The sequence below is a fragment of the Corvus kubaryi genome, unplaced genomic scaffold (genome assembly GCF_017639235.1).
Source record: "Corvus kubaryi isolate FWS band 111438036 unplaced genomic scaffold, C.kubaryi_AGA036_p1.0 37398, whole genome shotgun sequence".
NCBI lineage: Eukaryota > Metazoa > Chordata > Aves > Passeriformes > Corvidae > Corvus > Corvus kubaryi.
In genome coordinates, this window is record NW_024581137.1 from 29,363,339 (window position 1) to 29,389,116 (window position 25,778).

At 37.1% G+C, this 25,778-nt stretch overlaps 1 long non-coding RNA gene across 9 annotated transcripts in view; it reads left to right on the forward strand.

The window, feature by feature from the left end:
* LOC121672039 overlaps positions 1-25,778 on the forward strand; it is a 130,307-nt gene that overhangs the window by 21,958 nt on the left and 82,571 nt on the right. For 5 of the 9 annotated variants that reach the window (XR_006018735.1, XR_006018739.1, XR_006018740.1 and 2 more), the window contains exons 3-6: positions 6,633-6,704; positions 7,874-7,938; positions 9,138-9,158; positions 13,433-13,608. This is a non-coding gene — a long non-coding RNA (uncharacterized LOC121672039). Of the gene's footprint in view, positions 1-6,632; positions 6,705-7,849; positions 7,939-9,137; positions 9,159-13,432; positions 13,609-25,778 lie in introns of all 9 variants that reach the window. The other 4 variants (XR_006018741.1, XR_006018743.1, XR_006018736.1 and 1 more) reach the window with 4 other exon arrangements.

Here is a 25,778-nt window from a genome sequence, read left to right on the forward strand (position 1 = left end):
AATACATGAGAAAGGGATTGAGAATTTTTTGAAAGTTTTGTGACAGTAGTCACTGGTGCCTTGAGTGTTTCCAGTAACAACTGCCCTGAGGTAACAGCACAATCAGCAGCTATGAAGTCCAAAAATTAGAAATTAGTTTGGCATAGAAATCAATAATTTTGAGGAAAGGAGCCAGCTGAAGAGTACTTCATGCATCTGGCATCTGGTGAATAGCTGCTCTGTACAGCATGGAAGGATATTGTAGGAAAATATTTGAAACAAACTGGAAACAGGTAGCTTAAAACAAGCCTCTGGGGACTGGGAAAGATTTTGTGTTGATAACAATATGGAAAAGATAAAATATGAACCTCCTGGGAAAAGGGTGAACCACAAAATAGGCATGACTTGTAATATGACTGAAGTATATATGACTGAATATACACCCTAAGTATCATTTTCCAAAACCTTAGTTTACAGAGAAGATAAAGGCATTTTTCTTAGAAATGAAAACAACTGAGATTATTAATATATAATTTATTATATGATGAATGAAAAAAAAATTCTTTTTAATTTTCTAGAAATACTAATATTAATCTGTCAGTTCTTAAAATAGGCCATTTTCAGTGTGAGTGAGAAACATGGAACTGGGATCTACAATATTAAAGCAGCTCTGAATAATGATTTAATACAGGGCTTAGTCTAGTGTTAGATGAAAGAAGGCTGTGAATAAACTAATGTTCTTTAAACCCTAGTGGGATTAAGGCACCAACATGATGCAATTTGATTATTCTTTCCAATAAGAAGCTGAAAGCATTTGGTTTCCACTGCCATAAAGAATCACTCTTTTCTAAGCATTTTTTATTTTGATGGGATATCCAATATAACATTATGTGGATCAGCTTAAAGGCAGTTATGTTTGATTATTTTCCTCTCTTTGTTTATTATGTTCCTACTGTTATTTTAAATAAAAGGATCTCTGCAATTCTGAGGCAAACAAATTCAAAAGCTATAATTAACAAACTCTAGACATGGGCAACTCTGAATGTATACAAATACAAAAGAAGTCTTGGGCCAAATCTGAGCATGATGAGTAAATTATTCTAAGAACCATCACTGAAGTGTCATCAGCAATGCCAGGAGCAAATTATAAATTGGAAACATGACTTTATATCTTCCCAACTGCAGGCACTGAAAATTTGCCCAGCCTGACTTTTAATTGTGAGCTCTTAAATCTCTGTTAGAGAACCTTTGACCTCAGCCACGAGACTAGGCCCATAATTCCCTTTTGTAAGTCCTGTGGCCATACTGGGTTTGGGTTGCTTCTGTCACCACACGGTAAGAGGTGCAGCATCTGCTAAATGAGTCTGCAAGGCTCCTTTGACCTCTAGCAGGAGCAAGTTCTCTACCCTCCTTCATTCCAGCTCTTTCTTCAGCTCAGCCTCTGATTTTAATGTTAGTCTTTTAACCAAATGGTCACCCATTTTCTTGAGCTCATCATGAAAATGTCTGCTTCTTTCATCAGTGGGCTGTGAGCATTAGCACATCAACATTGCCCTGGATAGGTGCTAGTATTCATCTTGGAAGTCCACCTATCTGCCAAAAAGAGAATGTGTTTTTGCCAGATTACAAATCAGTGGTTTCACATAGACAAGAACCAAAAAAAATCAAAACAGAACGACGGTGTGGGAGGTAGTCTTATTCAGACATTCCCCAAATCCACAGCTTCTGTAAAGGCTGAAGGAACTCCAACATCTCCCTGAAGTGCAAACTTTTTCTAGTGGCGAAGAAATAAGGAATTTTGCCTTGGGACATTGCAGTATAAAGGGCCAGGTCAAAAGATTCAGAGAGCAGAGCTTTTTGCTACTTTCAAGTTGTCAGGTTTAGTTTGTGCTAAAAGGCACTGTGGTCCCTGCTGAAAGGTAAGAAGCTGTTTAGACTTCACAGAGAAAAGAAAATACCCTTCACTGAGGTTTATGAGATATTTCCTGCAGTTCGAATCCTTCACAGTCCAGAAACCTCGTTTACTTGCAAGTAAGAGCAGCATTTATCTCTAAAATTTCCTTCTTTAAAACAGTGTTTACAAAAACAATTTTGGGGGGAAGTGTGGTTATTATTGTTACTTTAAAATTTATATTTGAGTGGATGTATAGTGAGCAGAAAATTAGTCTTTTAAGGCAGATTTGCATTCAGTGACACCATATTGACACTGAGGTCTGCTATATTGCAGCAAAACACTTTTGTTTTGGTGTTAACATTTCAATTTTACATTCTTGGTAGGCTCTAAAATGTCTCTAAAAGGGTGGCTGACACCACCACCCCTCCTTTCCTTTTTATGCACCCCTGCCACTGCACAGTGTATGTTTGGCTGGATATATTTCAGACCAAAGCAACCTGGTAATGCTTTAAGTGTTACTGTTGTGTTCTGCTCATCCCTCTAATTTACACAGGGGTTGTTTCCTTGCCATTTTTGACAGTTAAATACTTAGGCACTTAGCCCAGAAGTGAAAATTTCTTAGCATTTATACCACAGAGATATTAAACCACTTGTTAGACAAGACCTTTCTGTATTTGTTAATCAGATAAAACAATGGAAATCCAACCACAACTGAAGAGCCACGTTTTTATTCTAGTACCGGGTATTCACTGATATAACCAAATAGTGAAATATAGAACTGAAACTACATCAATTGCTTCTGAAGGTGACAAAATCTTCAGTGTAATTTCTCCTCCCACTATATTTTTCTGTAGTCCTCTGTTTTAAGAGGCATTTTGTCTCCACACAGAGACACTAATGAATCATTTTCCTTCACAGCCAGCCCCATAAAAAAAAGGGGGGGGGGGAATATTTTAAAATTGAATAACTGGAGTGTTAGCCTTCATTTTGCCATGGTTTAACCCCAGCCAGCAACTGACTACCGTGCAGCTGTTTGCTCAGCAGCCCCCACCCATCGTGGGATGGGAAGGAGAATCAGAAAAAGGTAATACCAGTGGTTTGAGACAAGAACAGTTTAATAATTGAAATAAAATATAATAAGAATACAATAATAGTAATAGTAATAATAGTAATGGAAAGGGAGACAACAATTAGAGAGAAATAAAACCCAAGGTAGATAAGAGATGCACAATACAATTTCTCATCGCTTGCTGACCAATGCCCAGCTCATCCCTGAGCAGCTATCAGCCCCTCTCAGTCAACTCCCCCCAGTTTATATACTGGGAATGGTGTTCTACGGTATGGAACATCCCTTTGACTGGTTCGAGCCAGCTGTCCTGGCTATGGTCCCTCCCAGCTTCTTGTGCACCTGCTTAACACAGAGCATGACACTGAAAGGCCTTGACTAAGGGCAAGCACTACTTAGCAACAACTAAATATGAGTGTGTTATCAGTTTTATCCTCATCCCTAATGAAAAAAGTACAACACAGTAGTACCAGTTACTTGGAAGAAAATTAACTCTATCCCGGCTGAAACCAGGACTAGTTTGTACAAACAAGGAAACATGACTTCTTGAAATGTCACCAGTGACAAAAGTTCCATAAAGGGCTTTGAATCAGGTCACAGTTACATACAGACAGTGTACGTTGTGCTGATCAGACTGTCAGTTCCCTATCCAAGGGAGCCTCCCTCTAAAGAGCATCTGATCACTTCCATGCAAGAGCAATCCCATTGAGGTAAGTGGAATATATGATTGTCAAGCTTAGCTCAGTTTATTAAAATGTCAGAGAACAGGGTAACACCCACTTTCACTCCATGACTGCTTTCTTCAAGCATCTCAAATCAAAAGCAAGCTTTTAGTGCTGGCTAATATCAAGAAAACATATAGGATACGCCTATAAACTGTGCAAAGTTGAGCTCCATTTCTAACTGTGAAAAGAGAAAGAAGTCCAAAGAATAGTAGTTAGAGAAAATCATGGAACACCACCACTGAGGAAAGTTATAACCAATGATTAAATTCTATTTCTTAGAGTCACAGCTGAATACTTCAGTCTTTGAATACCGTGCTGCTTATCAAACATAATGCATATTTCTGCTTTTCATAGTAGGAAGTAGCCAAAGGAAAAAATCAGTCTAGAAGGAGATAAAACATCTGTTACATTAACTACTTCGCTGTGGGAATATATTTTCACGTGTTTTAAAGAACCAGCCAAGGTATAATGAGCACATATTTAATATACCATATTCTCTACAATCTAGAATTCAGTTTAATTTTAATAATTAAGAAGTGAATTTGCGCTCTTCTATGGACAAGTGAGCATACTATATGTAACATTGATTTTTAAAACTTCTAAAAATGAGTAAAGGACTCTTTTCAGACACTCTATTTTTCTCTCTCTTCTTGTTAAAGAAGTGTAACTTTTTCCCATGTTGCAGAACATCATCATGATATTGGGGAAAATTTATTTTCAGTTGTGTTTTCTATGATATATTTAGCATGGAGAGCATGTACACCTGAGGCATTTGGGATGGGAGGGATTGTGAAGATCTGTGAAATTTCTGTTAAGTGTGTAAGGGTGAAGAAACAGCATGAGGGGATGAGTACTTATTTATTTGGTGTGATGTATGAGGCAAATATTGCAGTATTATCCCTCTGGTCTTGATAATTGCAGTGGAGTTGCTTGGGGTACCTAACAAAGCAGATTAAATGCTGGCCTTAGGGTTTGCTGATCAATAGTTATACACAGAAAAGTTTATAATATGCTAGGAACAAGCACACTACTTTTTTTTTTTTGAGAATTCACACAGGCTTGGTCACACAAAGAGCTTGAAGGGGGCCACTTAAATACGAGGATGGATTTCATAGAGATCTGCTTTTGTACCTTTTAAGGTTAGAAAAGGTACAGACACAGCAGAAGAGTGGATTTATACACGACTGACTATTACTGGCTGGGACTATCACAATCTGCTGTAGGCCTGTTGCTGTTGTCTCTATTCAGGGCCGCAGAGAAGTATTTTACCCTTAGAGATGGCTAGGAAATGGTTAAGCATCTTCTGGTGTGGTTTTTTTGGCAGGAAGATAAAGGTCTTAAAAAAAATTTAAGTTTTTCCTGTCTTTCTTTTCAGTTTCACTATGCAAGAAGATTTTTATACGCCTTTTGATTAAATAAAATTTGGTTAAAATAAATAGCTCAACAGCTCTTTAACACTTTAAATATCTACAGTGAATAAAGAATTCCAGAAAATTTAGACCGATTTTCTTAGACTATAACCACTTCAGAGAAGCAAATCTCTTCCTCTCCTCATTACCAGCCTGGTTATATCTGGTGCTTTCCCTACTGCAGTTTAACATATCATCAAAGCCAAAACACTCAGGTTTCATTGGAACAAATTATAATCTGAAAGCAACTTATTATGCTTTCTACCCTCCCACGTGATACCCATTTATATCTGTGACATTAAAATAAAGTATCAATCATTTAGAGGAAGCAATGGATGTCCCTAAGGACTGTATGTGTATGTAGAACCATAGAATACCAGGTTGGAAGGTGACCTCACAGGTCATCTAGTCCAGCCTTTCTCAGCAATAAGAAACCTGTGGGTAAGAAGTGGTATAGTCACACTGGCATTCTGTAATGGCTTTCTGGTGTCCACTGTGCTGCAGTAAAAACCCTCTGCAGCACTACTGCAGTCAGGATTTCCAGCAGGGTTAGTGTACTCCAGCAGTACCTCTTGACTGCGATGAGAGCTGGAGGCTCATTGTTATCTATAAAACCGGTGTTACAGAGGAGAGTGGTACACACTCCTATACAGGGTTTGCACATCTTGTGGATGAATGCAGAGCTCATTCTTTCCTGTTCATCCACATTTGCCAGCTAAAAAAAAACACAGAAAGGGTTTTTTTTCTGTGGGTCTGTCACTGTTGTGCTGTACTGTTTACGCACTGAAAACAGAAGTGAAATATAACCTGTTTCTTACTTTATAGCAATTTTTAGACAATTTTTTTCTGGCAACTCAAAATTAGTACTGAAATAGAGAATAAAAACATTCTGGAGTTATTTCTGTTTCATCCAAAACTCTGGCAAAGCCCTTAACTGAAAAAATAACAAAAGATTTTTGAGCAGCTGATTAAATCAAATATTGTAACACAAGAAAGAAAGCCGTAAGTATTGTCTTTTTAAAATTCTTCCTCACATAATTGCTAAAAATGCTTGACAACAGAGTATTAATGATTTCATTACATATGTTTCCCCTAAATGCAAACATTTGAAGTTGCTGAAGATATACAAATACACAATGATCCCATTAAGGCAACCAGAACTTCAAAAACCTCGGGTTTCCTGCCGATCACAAAATATTAGCTTTTATTAGATACACAGCTTACTGGTGGACTTGGTGGTGCTGGGTTAACAGTTGGACATAATGATCTTAAAGATCTTTTTCAACCTAAATGATTCTCTGTTTAAATGAAAATTCTCACAGCAAAATTTTGTAGAATTCCAGTTTCCTTCCATATTCCAATACACAATGACAACATTGTCTTGGCCACAGAGGGACCCCAGGAAGCCCATCCATATGCACCACTCTGTAGTGTGAACATAGTGCCATTCTCCAGAAAGGTAATATTGAACCATAGTACCAATTGTAACTGTTTGCAAAGGAATGGTTGAGTTTTCTGTATGCACAGAGCAAGGAAGAGCTGCTTCTCTATCTCTCCAGGTGACTTGGGTGCACTTCTGGGCAATCTGCAAGTGGTGCAGACCTGGGCTGCTTTGAGACAGAAAATATGAGGTACATCTCCAATTTGGTGAGAAAGATGTATTTTTTTGTGTGTAAGAGAATTGCCTAAGCCATCAAGTATTGAGGATGGTAAGGTGGCTACGTGACAGACATCATGGACTTTTAACAAAAAGGCTGGAGGTCTTCTGCTCCTTCTGGGAGTTGTCCCCAGCTGAGAAAGGGAGCAGAGAAGCACAGAGATACAGAAGTGTGAATTTCTGATGTAGATATATGAGGCCTATTTGGAATCTTGAGAGGTACCACCAGCAGGAGGGAGTTCCTGTCAATGAGTACTCATATTGTAACATGATCGACAGTTCCCACTGCAGCCCGATAAGCTGAAACTGGATGAGAAAACCTCTCTGCTCTTAGGGCTTAAAACTGGATTTCCAGTTGAACAAGTGTTTCTTGGTATTGTAAGGAGGCTTTGCTCTATGTAATAGAAATTATTATATTTTATGCAATATTAATTGTGACTATAAAATGTTAAATTACAGAAATAGTCTTCCCTGCAATGAAAGTAATGTATGTATTTACAACCTGGAAATGATGCAAATGACATACATGTAAATATCCCATGAGACCTTTCTTTCTACGTAGAAAAAATATTTGATCATACTATTGGGGGTAATGTGCCAAGAAAACAACTGTGAGAATAGTGTTGTTACTTGTCTTGAGAAGAGCCTGTTCTTACTGTGGGAGGTTGCAAAGGATACATATTTCATCCACATACCACAAACTATCTACATTTCAGCAGATGTTTTCTCACAGCAGAAATTTTGGAAAAAAAGAGTCAGCCTTCCTAACCACAAGATATGAATCACACTACTGTAGCATGGAAACCAAGATGATGCACATTCAGAAATAACAAATAAAATCAAAGATAGCAGTCTTTTGTGATAGCTTCAATTCTTAAGAATTTCTACTGGAAATTTGTTTGCTTTATGAACAAATTAAATTCTGTAGTTTACTTATGAAAGAGACAGATTAAATTCTTCCATCTCTGTATACTTTTAGTGTATGTTTAGTCTCTTATTTTAAATTATGTCTCACTGACATGAGAGGCTACTTGCACTTAAATTTTACTAGAATTAAAAGTAGAATTGATTTTCATGTCTTAAATCCTTCCATCATGTTTTTTTTTTGCCATGCTCTAGATTCTCATTCTTTCCTTCTTGTAGAGCTACAGTTTCATCATTCTGAGGAGGACTGAGAAGTCAAGACCTGCTTCTATTCGGACCATCAGGTACCTGAGAATGAAAAAAGAACAATTAAAATATCTAAGTTTCTGGGCATCTTTACTTTTACACGAGGTTTGTTGCATCCCAGCTGCTACTTCTGCAAATGGCTGTAACCTTGCAGGGAGATGTCAGACCCAGGTCTGTGTCTACTCTGCACTACGACACAAACAGCAAAGGCAGCACCAGTATCAGTGCAGTGTGGTTTGCTGGAGAGATGCTGGATCAGCCTTTGCTGGGCTCTGACATGTGGCTTTCCCAGCAGGTGTAGAGCTGGCTCCAGTACAGGGCTCAGCTGGGGGCACTGTACCTCACTCTAATAGTTCTCCACTTCCTTTGTTCTTGCGCTGTGTTCAAACTTCTCTTTCTTCCCCTTCACTGATACACTTATCCTGCTGTCCTTGAACACACAGTACTTTTTCTCAATACCCCTAGTAGTTACTCAATATTAGCATTGTTTTAATTTCATCATACAATCTGTGTTGTAGCTGTGGTGCAGATGGGTGAGGAGAGAGGAGAGAGACAGGGCACTTAAGGGAGATGAGTCCCAAACTTAGCGTAAGTGTGGTGTGCCTTGTCTTCATGAAGGAGTTGTAAACCTGACCTACTTGAAGTTATCATCTTACCTCCCACAGGCAGCTAAATTCTAACACGTTTGAATGTCCTACAGACATTTGTATAAGGCTGGAAAAAACAGATCAGCCTGTCACAGAAAGTAAATATATAGACGCAAAAACCCCCCAAACATATGCATTTTGTTAGCAGTCAGACAAGATTCATGCAAATAAAATTCATTCACCCTATCAGAATTATTAGAAAAAGCTCTGCTCTGGATCTGTAGTTTGATCTCATCATGAATTTTGAGATTTTGGTGGGTGAAATACAGGGCGTATTGGCAGAATGAAGAATACGTTTACCCCCCTTCTCCCAGCTCTTCTTAAGCAGCTCTGAATTATCTTGCTTTTAAAGACTCTGAATGACATAATAAGCATGTATGTATTTAACAAAATCCTAACTGAATTTTTAAAAATTAAATTAATACTAATATCCTTTATTGTTCTTCCATATTGCGGGGCAGAAACCAAGCAAATAAATACAACTGAATGCAACAGAACTCTGCCTTCAGCTAAAATTGAGATTATTAATGCATGCAGACAGGTCAAATACTGTTGTGGTTTCACATCAGTTTCTTCTGTTTTACTTCCAGATTTTTGAGAGCTTCCCTTAGGTAAGGAAGACATCTGTTTATGTCTGAAAACAATAGATATGCTCAAGCTGGAATGTGGAGGAGGTTTCTCTTCACAAAACAAGCACAGCACTCTCCTGGCAGGCTTGCCAGAGGGCACAACATAACGAAGAATATGAACTGCTCCACTTACCATCTCTATACAAACACAAGATTTTTCTCCAAACATGCCCTTGGTGATACCAGAGAATGTATCTGAAGCTAACACTGGAATATTCCCATTTATTTCCTGACAACATGATAAACCTATCCATCCAAGTCACAAAAGTGGGTTACTTCCAGTATAGTCTCATTCAGATTATTACAGTGCAAAAAGCCAATAATAATAAAGAGGCAATGTGCCGTATCAGCAATAAACTTATGCATGAACAGAGCAAAATACTGGCCAACCTACAGTAGAGGAGCTTCTGTCCTCATTTTTCATGAAATTAATGTTTAGCCTTAAATGTCTACAATTATTCATGCAATTAAAGATGTAGTCTATAGAAATGAAATCAGGTCTACACTAACATGTTTTAAAAAATTTGGCTAAATTTTAAAGAATCAATCATAAAAAAGTTACATGTATACTACTATTATGAGATCAGTTAGAGATAATGCCTTGGCAATGATATTTCCTTCAAGCTATGGTGAGAATACAAAAACACTTTTCTAGTGCATTCATTAAGTTAACATATTCTATAATTAATAAAGAATCATGAGTCACTTTCTGGGAACGACATTAAAGGAACTTCAGGACATAGTATTTGAAGAAAGATAATTTGGGAAGTCCTGTGATAGTGTGGAACTGCATTTCTTAATCATCCAGAAAAGTAATTTTAAGGGGAGGGAATTGGTGATTTCTTTTAGTAAAAATGAATCACAGAACTAAGTGCTGAAATCTGACAATCAAAATGAAACCTCACCAAATTATACAAGTAGCTAACAATATAGTTCTGAGACATAAGGAAACCATGGGTTTCTGGCAACTGTTTTCTCAAGAAAACTTGGAGCAGTTAGAGAAGATATAAAGCACAGAGCAATTAGATTGTTTCCTCTTTTTTACCATTGAAGACAACAGTTTATCAGATGATTCTGGTAAGAAAATTACTACTTTTCTATTCATGCATGTTTCAATGCATATTTACATACATTTACACACATTTACACACACCTTTCTTTAAGATTTAAAATAAAGCAGATTTTGAGAAATCAACAGTGAATAGAATTAATTTTAATTCATATGCTTATTTCAGAAGCAGCTTCAGCAAAAGGTTGATGTAGTGGTCCCTGCTTCCAGAAATGGTTCTAATTGTTTTCAATGATGATCTAATACAAATGTGTACATGGCATTTTAGCTGTGTCCATTAGCAGCTGTATTGGTTCTGGCTGGGGTGGAGTGAATTTTCCCATAGCAGCCCTCACAGTGCTGTGGTCTGCACTGACAGCTGGAAAGGTGTTGATTACACACCAGTGTTTGCACTACTGCTGAGCAGAGCTCGCACAGCATCAGCCCTGTCTTTCCAACATTCCTCCCTCACCAGCAGGTTGGTGGTGGGCAAGATCTTGGGAGACAATATGGCCAGGAGAGATGATCCAAACTGACCAAAGGGATACTCCATAAAATTCCATACCATGTATCTTCTCAGCAATAGAAGCTAAAGGAAAGAGGAGAGGGGTGGGAGATTGGGGCCAGGGGTGATTTGTTATTTACGTAATTTTTCTTCTGGAGCAACTCCCATTTATACTGAAGCCCTGCTTCCTGGGAAGTGGCAAGACATGAACTTCTGATGGGAAGCAGAGAATAAAACATTTTTGTTCCCTGTGCTTCTGCATGCATGACCTTTGCTTTTGCTTTATTAAATTCCACTTATCTTGATCCATGAGTTTTTTCCAACTTATTTTCTTCCTGCCCTGTCCAAATGAGGAGGGGAGTGATAGAGCAGCTTGGTGGGCAGCTGGCATCCAGCCAAGGTCAACCCAACACAACAGGGTACTCCAACCCCCTGACTAGGTTTTTTTTGCCTGTTTTCCTTTCCACCCCATGACACCTCTTTTCTCAGCAGCACAGATGCATCATCTTCAACTGCCAGAGCAGCATCCCACTCAGGCTTCTACTCAGACCTGTGGTTAGGACAGATACTGGAGACCCCAGGTTCAATTCTCTCCAGTTTGAAGAGTCCAGTACTACCCACTTCCTCTGGCAGTATCAACCTCCATCAGACTTAACTTCATATCATACTTCTCAGATTTTCCTGCAAGACTTTGATAAAGCAGCTCTCCAGGACAAGCTCTGTGAGCTATTGTTCTCAAATACTGAAATGCTGGTCAGAAGGGGGAACATCTGACAGTTCTGAAATTTTTAATCTAAGAATGTCATATTCAAAGTCTGGCAGTCCCTGAAATGGATGAAGTAAAATTAAGGTTATCAGATCTTCTTTTCACCATCATTCAGACAGATTCTGCTCTACTTTATTATGAAATGATAACAAGGCTAGTCCTGCTTTTATTGAGGAAGAGGAACCAGATCCTATGCCATAATTTCACACTTCTCTAATTTGTTTCAAAAGAAAGGAAAAGCAGTTTAATATATTCCCTTCCTTCTTCTCCAGCTAAATTACAATTATTCCCTGAGACTTGTTCATCTACCAGAATGTTAATAGTAACAATAGTAATTTTAATAAATAGTACTTTTTATTAATAAAAGCTAAAGAATTTTATAAAATAGAAACTTTAAAGGTAAATGTAAAAGAAGGCATAACTTATCTATTCATCTTCCTTTTCCATTCTGCTTTTTTAAAAGTCTTTCTTCCTGAAATTGTTATTTGTCTCTGTCTCACATTCCAATTCTATTACACAAAAACTCTTACTAAGCTTTTTTTTCCTCTACTAATCTTTCTTCCACCATCTAGCAGAAAGATGAAAGGCAGGTAGTTTGGCTGCAGGGTCTCCAGACTGATGAGAAGCAAGAGACTCTGTGCACAGAGGAAGTTCTAACATGACCAAAGAAAACATCCCAGAAATGTGTTTCTCAGTGACACAACTATTATTTGGAACAAGTCATTGATCAGGACATACATTTTATTGCAATGAGAAAGTAACAGTCTGTATTTTACATCAAAGAAGATTTTTTCCACTGAAGGCAAAAAAAAAAAAAATATTTTGCTTGGGAATAAGAACCAAGAAATTATATCACATCTTTACAATCTTCCAGAGTAGTAGTACTCAATCATCGTCTTTAAGAGGAAGTTTATGAGTGTGTTTTGTTTTCATTAGCTATTTTGTAATTATATTCTTCTTACTATTTGAAACATTTGTTCTTAAAGGGATAAAAATTTGCATTCTGAAAGCTAAACACATCCACACAGTGCTTTGTTGAGCCTCTTACAAAGTTTGAGATGCAAGTTGCAATAGACACATCTGTGCTTTTGTCTTTTGATAGAGTTTCAGCCCAAAGTGTGAAAATAACTGAAGTCAGATTGCTCCTGCAAGGTAAAGTAAATAGGTCCTGACATGACCAACAGACACAGACAACCCAAATTACTTTCAAGAATAATGCCTTCTATCTAAAGTGAGTAGTCCACCTGCTTCTTTTTTTCCTGTTGTTTTAAGCCTGACTCTTCATTTGAAGAGAAGTTTTCTTTCCTGAAGGGGAAATATAAAGAATGGGAACTGATATCAAAAGACAACAAGCTTTACAAATGTATCTAAGAGACACAAGCACACAGTGTCTTGAGGGGGAATGAAAAAAAAAAAGAAAAATAGGATTAAGTTATTTACACGTTTCTAAATTTTCATCAATGACAATCTCTCCATAAGAGTTGACATTAATGACCCCCATGACAAATCCCCAAAACCCTCAAACTTAAGAAAAATTCTTTCCAGTTCCTCTGTTTTCTTTTGTATCTCAGAAGGGAGGCTGAGGTATAACACAACAGGTAGTTAAAGAGAAAACTAGTAGAAACTAAAGTTTATCATTTCACTATGCAAACCAGTCTCAGACTCTCAGTGAAGCTCCTGGCAATGCCTGGGATGCTTCCACTGGCAGCTGAGAGCAGGTATTGGCTGGAACCAGCTACTGACACCATTTTTTTGCCTCTGTGCTCTTTTACTACAGTGACAAACAATCAGTGCAGGTAATTCTTTTCACACTAAACCCTTTTCTCAGATTAATTCATGCACTAAATAACTCTGCTTATTCTGCTTCATATGATTGCAGGAAATGTCATTCCTCCTCTTTTTTTCCTCCGTAATTTTTTTTAATTTTTGCATTCCAGGCAACATAACATCTGCACAGTATAATCAACAGGTGACTTCTTGGGGATCCCATCCATGACTTACCACAGCTCTCCTTCCAGCCAAATCTCCTTCTCCAGTCTCTATTCTTTCCCTCTAACCTCCTACTGCTGCCAGCATGCCCTACAGTTTTTCAAAGGCGCAGTGCAGTATTATGGTAAGTGTAGTCCAGGGTCCGCATTTACCACACAGTACTGATGTTTATTAGCTATAAATCCCATGGCAGGTATATGAAATATGGTAGTGTCAGACACCACAACTTTTCAAAATGTAAGCATTCTTCAAAAAGTATGGGCTAAACTTATTTTCTCCATTCTTCCCTCAGTTAAGAGTAAAAAGATGAAGATAAGGCAGATGACCTATTCTTTGCTCTATTACGAGTGATGTGAAACAGCCTTTGCCCCCTAAAATGTACTACCATCAAGCATTTAAAAGATGAGAATAAATGGTCACAAGTGCAATATAGCACTGACAGAATTCCACCAGGTTGCTTTCCTTTTGCATGTCACAGTCTTAAAGGCTCTCCTGAAAATCTCGGTATTGCCATTGCTACCTTGCAGTACTTTATCAATGCTGGTGTAAATGCCCTGTGTGTCTCTCTCTCATTTGGTCATTAACTGTACTAATTAATGCAGCATCAAAATGAGTATTTAAGGGTCGTTCTGTGAAGTATGTAACTCCATGGTTTCAGATGAAGACTCTTAGTTTAAAAGTTTGCACATCAATCTTGAAGGAAAGTAAAAAGAATAAGAAGGAAGAAACTCTTCTGCAGGTGAGATTCTCTATCATCTTGTCATAGTATTTCTCAAGCCAGAAGGACTCTCTGAATATACTACTTCAGTAAGACATAGATAATACACAGCAAACAAGCTAACACCCTGTATAGAGTTTTGTGAAATTTCATGCACTGAGATGATCACATGCATTATAACATGTTGCTGACTCATTGCAAGTACAGGAGAAAATGGTTTGCCCTCAGGGAAAATAATAGCTTATCTGTTATCTCTAATTTGCAAAGAGAAAGAATAATAACCATGAAGTCATAGCAAATGATCTCCACCTGTAACACTGATGAAATTCTGGGGTGGAGCTGGCCAGGTGAAACTGTAGAGGTTGAAACTGTAAAATAAAAACATGTCTGGAGAATGTTGTGTATTGAGACACGGGACTTTTTTTGAAGATAAACAAAATAACAATGTTCCGTTATGATTCCTGTAGAGAAACGTAACAAGTCAAATAACCACAGTGTATTTTGTATCTGGGGAGGAGGATGGAGGTGTGTGTGGGGAGGGGGGAAGACAAAAAAAGAAACATCTTTTGTCTGAGTCTGGCATCTATGAGAAAAAAGAAGTTCCTTTCCTGAGTAAGTTTCTCTTCTTAATAACTTCCTAAACTCCCAAGGTATACTTTTTATTTTTCTCCTTAGTTAAGGAAGTGGAAGCCAAAAAATTGAGAAAAATAATTGCACAACATCACAAAGGAGAGACTATGTCTGGTTTAGAGAGGGGTCAGATTAGTCTGTGAAAGCAGAAACTTCGTACTTGTGAAATTTAAATTTCAGTATCAGCACTTATTGTATTTGAAAACCTGTAGACACTGGATACATATGTTTGGATATGTTTATCAAAACTACAGAATTTTTCTCACCATTGATCTGGAGTCAGTGCAACTTTATTTCAGTGTGGATTGGGGCAACCATGGGCTCCCCAGCTGTATGTAAATGGACTACAAGCATGGTGGGATAGAGGGTGCCAATCACTGCCACTAACTGTGTGCAGTTTCACCAATTATCTTTGTGAGGAATCACTCTTCTAACTCAAAGCCTAAGTTTAGTGCTGTCTTGTTACAGTTTTACTTACCTGTGGTAAATTTATCTGTGGTGGAGGGGACTCAACCACCCCAGGTCCTTAATTTCCTCTGCAGTCACTAGACAGAGGGAGAAATATTTGGGGACCAGTAGAGGAGAATTCAGTCCATTTACCATCGATGGTTTCCATCTCTTTGGATGTGCAGGCAATTTATAAAATCGTCTGCTGTTAATTTTGGATAGAAATCTATCTCTCTTACTGATAGTATAGGGGACTGAAAAAATGTTAGAAAAATCAATCTTTTCGTGGGTCAACTGACCTAGCTTTCTTTTGACAAGCCTAGATCTACCTTCTAATATGACTCAGTAAATGTGAGATAGTTCTTAGACCTGAGATACTTTGGATCATCTGGGTTACTGCTACTGATAGAAATAAAGACAGAGGCTACAGCATAAACGGGTGTTAATTTTTTTACCAGGGTTCTGCTCTGTGAAGATTTAGTAGGTGACTGTAGCACATGGAAGAATTACCTGCATTTGGTAGAACTAAACTCATCAGTCCATGAAAAGCATCCAGTGAAGCTGCACTAATGTAATCTCTAGAGCGGCTGGAACCTATGAGAAATGTAAAGCTATGCTGAATAGCTGGTGGTATATATTAGGAACCAGGGAAAATATAGTCAGTTGACCATAGCCTTTCTTACTCAACCTTTGAGTCAACACAACTGCATTTACATCAGTAATTTCAAGCACAGAGATGCCAGACCCTTTACCAATAATTATGGGCTTCAGTTTTCCAAATGGTTATGGAGGTTTTATTCTAAAGTCTGATACTACAAAGTGGACAAGAACCTTGTATCAAGTCAAGGTTAGAGTCAGTCTTGGTCTAACTGGGCCACTAGTTTCTCATATTCTTATGTTAAAATTTCCTAATTGTTACTGATGACACCATGAACTGGCATGATGTCGATTACATTGTGCTTTTGACCATACAATCTCAACATTCAAGTACATATTTACAAGTGGGAAAAAAGTTTTGCAAGATTTGGGTTTCAATTTTCCCCTCTGCAGAGACCACTATTCAATGTAGTAGGTACAGAAGAAGCTCCATTAAAGCTCCATTAAGGACATAAAAACTTCGATTTACTTAAAAACATTGATTTCCAAGTTGGCAGGATGTATGTAGAATTGCATGAGACAGGAAGAGAATAATAGTTAAGAACATTGTGTCCTTGCTTTGAAAGCTTTTGCTGGAAGCAAAGTTTTATGATTTAAGTCAACTTAGAAAGAAGAGGGTATGGAGTGACCCAACAAGATCTTTCACAGTTGAATGTGCTTCTATAACTTAAAACATGCACTGGAAAACACAAAAATAAAAAAAAAAGTAGTGGTGGTGTTGTTCCCAAGATAATAGTCTACATATTAACTTAAACCCACTCTTTATTCTACCCTGGTGATGGTCAGAACCAGTTTTGAATTTATTAATTTTCTTTTAACAAGAGACAAACATTTCACAAAGCATTTATTAGTGCATAGATGATAAAAAAAAAAAAAAAGGATCAGTCCAACACACAGCACAGTGCTTCTCTTCTGAGGAAATTTCTCTCAGTAGAAATGCAAACAATACAGAACATAAAATGTTCTAATCTCATATAATAATCTCTAAAGCCACCCTTCTTTTTCATCATAGCAATTAAAGTCACTTTGCCATAGTCCTACACAATCCTAATGGCTTTTTCCTTTGGCATTTGCTTATTGTACCTCCACTGGACTGTAAGCCCAGGAGTGTTGAAATGCATGCAACAATCGTCACAGAGACCTGTCTAGATTATAACACTAGACCATTGCTAATTCAATGCAATTGTTTAATAGCAGAAATCAAACCTACAGCCGATACAATTGTCAATAAATATACAAACATTGCTGTACATATTTGCATCTAGAAATGCCCAGATGGCAAACCTGCAGGATAAGTTTCTTCACTTGCTTTACCAAAACTTGCCCAGGCTCTCCCTGGTCCTGCCTGCTCAATGAGTGCAGTTTGTCATATAGAACAGAATAAACAAAGCAAGTGGAGAGTAAAGCTTCTGACAGTGGTGATCTGGTCTCTGTCTGATTCCATCTGGTGTGACAAGGTACCAGAGCCTGGACCTAGTCCTATTCACTGAACTCCTACAGGAATTCAGAATGAATGCAGAATAAACTTCATGTGTACCTTTACAGTAAGTATTTCAATCCATGTAATTCTGTCCATTCAAAACTGACAATCTGAACTCTGACAATGCTTTTGAAACTTCTGTTTAAAAAATTTCAGGGCTAATACTGATGATAATGAACCCATGTATGTATACATACACATACACTAACTAGACAATTTTCTTGTTCCCTTTAAGAGCCTGATATTTCTTACTTTCAATTGTGGCATCATGTCTTAAATTTGAGGGAGCTCCCAGTTGCTCAGATTAGCGTATCTTACCACTTTATTTTTATTGGCTATCAAAATGTGTATATTTATTCACAGTAAAACTACTGTAGTTCATTTTCCAGCACAATATGTAGTAGAGTGTGTGCTTAAAGAGCGTGAGTTCTTGTAAACTTTGTGAGAGGAATCCAGAACTCCCTGAACTCTGCTGAACTTAGTGGTTTTGCTGCTGGCCATGAAGAGGTCATCCTTCTACCCTCATCCTGTCTTGTTCTACAAAGAACCTGGACACTTGTTAACTCTGACATTAGCCAAAAGAAACAAAGAACGCTGGTTGTTAAAATTTCCTGTTTTCATGGCGTTAGGAAGTTTAATGGCAATCTAACTCTTACCACACAGTTGTGAATGCTGTGAAGTGTTCACCTTCATCCATCATTTTAAAACTGTCATAATTTTAGAGTCTGGAAGTAAAAGCCAAAAATCCAGAAGCAGAACTCTATTAGTGATTCATTGGTGATTCAGAGTGTCTTATTTATTCCCTATTTCTCACCAAGGGAACTTGACACCCACTTCCTATCACATCGTTACAACCATGAGTGTCAAGCCACAATATTGTTTTGTTGCTGCTTATGATTGCTAAATGCCAGCTTCTTCTAAAAAAAATAACTGTGTAAATAGGTTTTCTTAATATCTTCATTAGGTTCTATGGCTTAGAGCTATCAGTGGCCAGCTAGAAATCACACTGGATGAGAAAGATAAGATCTGCAGATATGCAGCTTCCAGTCTGTCTTCTGTGAAATTTTTAAATTGGTTCAGCTAAGTCATTTGAACCTTACTACACTCTGAATCTTGAATTGTGTAAGGAGGTTGATAGGTTTTTACTGAAATATTTTCTTGACTTCTGAAACCATCTCAGCAAGAAATAAGCTAAAATTGGAGATACTTGAAAGTGTTTTTCTGGTTTGTAAAAAATGTTCTTGGTTTGGTTTAGTTGGTTTGTTTTTTGATTCTTTGTGGTTTTGGTTTGGTTTTTTTTTTTTTTTTCCTTTGTATTTTTAATGTGTTTTAAATTCAAAATAGATTAAATCGATCTTTTCCAAAATTTTTAATGAACAGCAAACTTCCCTTATCCTATTCACTGCCAGTGAGACTGGCATTCTTGTCACCAGATATGCCTGCTCTGAGGATAGGGAAATGAAGTGACATCCAATACATTTTAACTGAAATTTTTCAGGCTTGAGCAATAGACCTCCAAAGAAAACAACTTGCAGAAGATTTTATGTCCTGATATGCTAAAGATAATTTGTACTTGTCCTATATTTTCTGACTTTAAATCAGTTTATCTGAAATTGTTTCCAAATGCTTTACAAAGTCCCACATATACTTTAGACCCACCTGTGAAATCACTCAGTGATCTCCTTTTCCTTCTTCAGACAGCTCTCTTTCTATCACTGTAAACAAAGAAAAAAGGCTGAAGAAAATCAGCCAATAAAATAATGATATTAAATAATAAAATGAGCAACAAAAATTTAAAAATAAAATAATTTTAAGTATCATAGTATTTAACTTATGATAGTATTGCAAGGTTTCATTGGAAGTTTGTCTATCAGAATTCCTATTCTCACTGAGGCCTAAGCTTTACAAATTGCTGGATAGATCTGAACTGAGGTTATTTCCATGTCTCACACAGAAAATTCATCTCTTTTGGTATCAACATAGAATGAATCCAAGAAAAGCATGGAAGTGGAGAAAGCTCCACACCCTACTAGGAAGGGTACTTATTTCAAACTAAGAGTTTAGAAATTCTACACTGAAAGCCCATATTTTTGTAATTCAGAATGACCTGAGACAAAATATTTGTTTCAAGCCTATGAGAAAACTAATCAAAACCTGCATTTTCGAGCAACAGAGTAAAACCTACTCCCCAGGCTAATCTATGCCCTGTGGCATACTTTTACTAGAAATTCATCTTCCTCTCAATAACTTTTTAAATTTCTCTTTGCCAAACCAAAAGTTTTTGGTTTTTACCATGCTGTGTTTTGGCAGAAGGAAGTCTTGGCAAACCTGGTTTAGTGTTAAGCATGGTGGCCTTGGTCCAGAAAAGCACTTACATTCTTAACTCTAAACAAAACTTAAATCTTATTCTTTCAGCGACTTGAAGTTTTCTAGTGCTCCTTTAACATCAGGGATGTAATAAGATAGGAATACAATAAGAATATATTCTAAGGCAAACATCCTGCTATTATTCAAAATAACCATGTTCTAGGAACTCATTAAGGTTACTGTGATTTTGTTTAATTCATCAAAAACAATTAGAAAACAATTGGTTTTGGTTTTTTTTTTTTTAACTTTCTGTTTATAGCTTGTCTAATTTTTTAAGAAATGAAAGTTAAAACTTCCTTAAATTACTGTGAAATCCTAGGACCATTGGAAAGAATAACTCTGTAGTACAAAAGTATGGAGATGGAATATAACTCCATTTTATATGTTTTCTTTTTAATACCATATTGTACAGTATTGTATCTTTTTGCAATATGAAAACTAAATATATGTAATCCTACTGATATTTTAAAAACTTATTTACATTTTAATAAGAAGCTGTATGCATTTGTAACTGTTAGATATAAGAAAATAAAAATATGAGGGTCATGTGAAGACTAGAAGTGTTCATTTCTGTCTTACCAAAGTTGTGCAAATAAAAGTTATTTGTAATTATATACATATCTTTATATACTTCTATACACAGAAGTAGAAGAGATTTCAACAAAATGTTTCAAGGCTACTTTAGCTTCCAGTGTTTCTCACCTGAGAAAGTAAGTATCTCCTAACTTTTTTGGTGTTTAAGTACACTTGAGATAAAAAGCCAAATAATCATGAGTAATAAAGTCATAGGTAAGCAGATAATAAGACAATAACCAAGAGCAGAGAGATAACAAACAAGAAAAATTCCTTGTAAACCTAGCATTTGTTGTTAGATGCTCTGCAATGTGAGAAAAAATTAGATGATCAGGTTATACTCTTCAGGGAGGGCACAATATTTCTGAGGCCAGAAGATATTTTTTACTGACTTTTTCATGCAATACATATCTGGCTAGGGCCTGTGACTAAATCTGGAGTCCACTTCCAAGGTGTTAATGCAGAACACCTCACTCCCCACAACTCGTATTTCCATGGCCTACTGCACACACCAGGATATTCCTTTAACTTGTCAGGAAGCTGGGGCAAAGAGAGGTGATTTGCCCATCCCCAGAGTAGACTAAAGAAGCTGTGACAAGAGTGCAGAGCCAGTGGCCCTCAGCCAGCTTTTGGCTGCCACATCCAGGGCCTTGGGACCTCAGCTGGATGGATGCTGACAACCAGAGTGTGTGGCACATTGGCAATGGCTTGGTGTGAGAGACCGCGCTGAAGAAGAGTCATGAGTCTTTACTGACTTGGACAGAAATGCAGGAAGGAAATACAGACTTCAAAGGCCCATTATACCATTTTATTGCCAAACAAGCTAAAAGGAACCTAATTATAACTGTGAATGTGGCCAGCAGGGTCAATGGTCCAGCTGGAAGTCAAGCTCTGTTTGCTTCATGCTAAAGGTCCCTTGAAGTTCTTGTTGTGTCAAATGTCAAGCCTATTTCTTAGCAAAATTTTAACTAGTTCACATGAAATCAACAATAAAAACCTTATTGACTTCAGTGAGACCAGAATCTGACTGTAATCCACGATGAGAACATTTCTTATGTTAGGTAAGTATTCCATTTGATATCAGGTTACTTGCAAACTTTTCTCATTGATGTCTTCTGAAAGAAGGTGTTTGTACCCACAAAAAATAAAGGATAATAGTGAGTCTAGTACTTTTGAGACAATAGACTGCACTCTTTTGAGTCTTCTCAATAATATTTTCATGCCCCGAAGGCAGGCTGAACAGCACATCCCTGTTGTGAAACTTTCCTTCAGTTACCACTAGAAAGAATGCCTTGGGGTTTTTTCCACTTTCAAAGCATCAGGTTTTGCAAGCTTAATTTAAAACCATCAAAGAATGTATGTCTTTTAGGCTGACTAAGAAAAAATTTTCTGAGTTAGGAAGGATTTGTAGATACAATGTTACAATGTGAAATTTGTTTCAAAGCTGTAAGATGATCATATGTTTAAGAGATTTTAACCATGTGATTATCATGTGTCCTCATTATACTGTAATATCCTTCTCCATACTTAAGTTTTTGCAGAGTCAGGGTGGGTAAAAAGTATTAAAATTTTGGTAACTTTTCTGTTCTATAGAAATACCTGGTGGCTGCAGTGAAACAGAGCAGTCCTTCATCTGACTTTTTTCTTGAAAGAAGAGGTCTATCTTTGGTCCCTTGGCATCTTCTCAAATCCTCATTTTCAGGAACACTTTCTTTTTAGATTCTTCTTACGCAGACCTATCAATTCAACAACAATGTGCACAACCCCTGAAAACAGAAGGGCTGATGCTTTCTCCATGCCAGCTGTAGTCTTCAGATGGCTGGGACCAGGCAGGGATTTGGTCTGCCTGGAAAGTGGTCTGGTGAAAGCAAAGATGAAACAAATCCAGGAGTCTGCACTGTGGCTGGGTGAAAGCAGCTGCACAGCTGCAATCGTAGCAGAGCTGGTGTTCACTGAAATGTAGGGTGGCTTTGGAACTTTCATAGTATATTCTGAGGTCCAGGCACCCAGCCAGATAACACCTCTGACTTCAGCAGGGGCCTAAATGAAAGAGTTTGTCTGGATTCCTGGGTAGACAGCCATTATCTCAGCATGGAACCAAATAATATTGTTGTTGAAGGCATTCATGTTTCTACCTGCTACAGATCTTCACTTTTACACATATCAGAAATGTTTGCTAACTTTGAAATGTTTCAGAAAATGGTGAATAACATCATTCTATTTCCCTGATCTATTTTCTCCTCAAACAGAAAAGAAAAACAGAACAGCAGTCAGGTATTTTCAGGGTTTTCCAGGTAAAATTATGTTATGTTGTTCATTGTTATGTAATCACAGTTGAAATTTTTTTTTTCCTTGGGTTACTGAATCCATGCTTTGAACTCCAAGTGTTGGTATGCATTTAAGTCAGAAAAATATCAGAAGTTCAGTGCTTGAAGGCATATCTCCCTTTTTAGGCAGTGCTCAGGTCTTGAACTTTGGAAAAAAAAAATCTCTGTTTTTCTAATACTGCTGTGACTACATCTGCAGCTGTCAGGAGATCTATATCCAATAGCCCAAAAGGCATTTTGAGATGAGTAAGGTTCAATTTTTAATGTGCAATAAATAGCTTAGTGTGCTTTATTAATTCCATTTAACCTCCAAACACTTTCCCCTTTTCTCTTACTCTACCAAAAGAATGTCAGCACCAACTACACCATTTCTGACACAACATATCACCTCTTGTTATAGAACTTTCTGTGGAACATATTTTCTCTTTACTTCTGTACTGTCTTATGCCAGAGCTCACTAAAATGATTAAAATACACTCATTAAGGCTACAAATTAAGGGAACAAAGAGATATTTATGGGCTTCTTTACTCAATGCTAGATCATAGAGAAATGTAAAAAAACTTAATATTTATAAAGTGCCTAATGTTTTGATCCAAGCATTATTTTCTTCTGGATGTGGCTGAAATCAGTGCTTTTGTAAAACGTATCATGTGTTCTACACATAACAACATCTACTTTTTTCTGTATACTACACCTACTCATTCTAGAAGACAGCTATAAGTAGCCACTGCCCTGCTTTCAAATCATGCTTTTCTCTATTTTTTCTGACTTTTTAATAAAAAGGTGTGTTATCAAGGATTCTTCAGTTATCACAAGGGCTGAGTACATGAGTTTTATACCTTATCTGAAAAAGGAATAAAAATTCTCAGCATTATAATAGTAAGGGAGTGGTTTAAATCATTCTGGGATTAAAGTGCTGTTAACAGAGGGTCTCTGTCAAACATTTTTCAGTCATTTATTTTTTCCTGATGTCACCCTTCTTTATGGTAAACTAATAAAATGCTTATTTGGTGGTGATACATTATCTCAGTGTAATGTAGCTGCATACAGACCAGCTGCTTTGATTGCTAACAGAATTGTGCAAATGTGGCTTGGCCACATTCAGTCGCTGTTGAATGATTGGATAGTCTGATAGTGTTGGATCTGATGGATTCTTTTTAACTGAAACCTTTAGTTGGAAAAATAAGGATTTGTCAGCAGAAATTTCTCACCAGTAAGATTACTATCTTTCCAGAAATATTTAGATTTTTTAATTTCATGTTATATTTTGATATATTTTTAAGTCCAATATAAACTTATATTCATCTTTTAAAAATATGTGAAACTATACGTTAAGCTACTTTTTACATTTCAATTATCTTTGCAAAACCCAAAAATTGTTCTAACAGAAATAAAACACAGAAGTGAAATGCATGTATAATCTTTATTTCTTAAAGGTCTCAAAGAAATATTTTGTTTGGGTTGTGCAAACTAGAAGTAGAGATACAGTCCACCTTGAGTTGCAGCAAAAAACGAAAGGGAATTTTATCACCAGCTAACACAAAAAAGTCACGGCTTTTCTTAAATTAATGGATCTGTATTGAATCACAAGATCAAGAGAATAGGAAAGGTTGTTAAGGCCTGGTGGCCTTTAGCCTAGTTAAGGCTAAAGGGCTTCAAGAAAAAGTACCATCAAATAAAGCTTTAAGCTGTCCCTTGTAAAAGAACACTTAACTTATTTCAGCTAACTCTGTAGTCAAAATAAATTTTCAAACTAATAGGTCAGAGCTTTAAAGAAACCTCACTGAAGTGTGCAGAAATATCCTTTTGACCATTGGTGCTGGTTATGACCATGGCTGTTGGAGTTAGCTTGAACAGCACTAGTCAGAGAATGACTTTGCCCTCTCCATCCTAAAGCTGCACCCACCAGGCAGCTCAGCAGCCCCAGAAATCACAGCCTACTGAAGATTTCTAATGCCTTCTTTCAAGAACAAGTTGAAGGTATGTAACTGCAATTGTAGAGAAATCTTCTTTAGTGCACACTGGGATAGTCCCTTCCCACGTGGCAAACCATTTTCACTCTTGTATCCATATTACGAATGCATTCTTTTTTGTTCTTAAAAAACTGGTTTCCCTAAAAAAAGGTAAATGAGCAAATTGTTCTGCAACGGCTGACCTACATCAGGCAATATAAATAAGATCTTTTAACTTCAAAGACCTAAAGTATTCTTTAAATTGCTACGCTAAAGAAATTAGATTTATATGTATCTCATGTTCCTCAATCTTCTAACTGAATTAGTATTGAGAACAATCTTCCCATTTCACTCAAATGAAACTATCTTGGGTAACACTGCCCTAGTGTATAGCTGTATTTAGGTTAGGTAGTGGCTGAATATTTTTTCATGGTAACTAAATCCCTATAGCCAGCAGACATTACTGTGGGATTTAAGAAAGATTAAACTTCTAGGATCCTGCCAAAAACAATAATTAAAGTAACTAGGATCTGCTTATATAAACAACTGTCATTTTATTTTAACTGGTACTTTTGCCTTTTTGTAGTGTCAAATAGAATAATCTTCCGGGGGACTTGACTTGCAAGATGTTCCCTTTGGTAACTGTACCTTTTATGAAATAAAAGATATCTTGTTAGTACAACACATCATTTGCATACTCTACCTAAGAGAAAAGCATAAACTCTTGAGAACTAATTACCAGATTAATGAGAAATCAAGTTTTGAACAAAAAAAATCCTGAATTTGCCATGAAGTAAAATATTTTTGATGCAATGAAAACATCAGAAACATAAGAAGTAAAAGGAACAGTTATAATGACAAAGAAAATAGCAAGCTGGGGAAGAGCAAGGAAAAGCAGTGAGTCTAACCTGTGCTGCAACTGTCTGGGTCCTGAGCGCACAGGGCACCAAAACTCCTGCCCTGTAAGATGTTGTAAGTCAGCCAGTCACAGCTGCTCATAACCTTCAGAGACAAATGCTCATTTCTCCAGGATGAGGCCTGGGCAGGGCAGGTTCCTGGGCAGCAGAAGGTTTAGTCTGTGCTAGGAGAGGAGAATGGGATAATGGACTCCTGGGAAGCGCTTGCTCCTCCCTCCCCTCCTC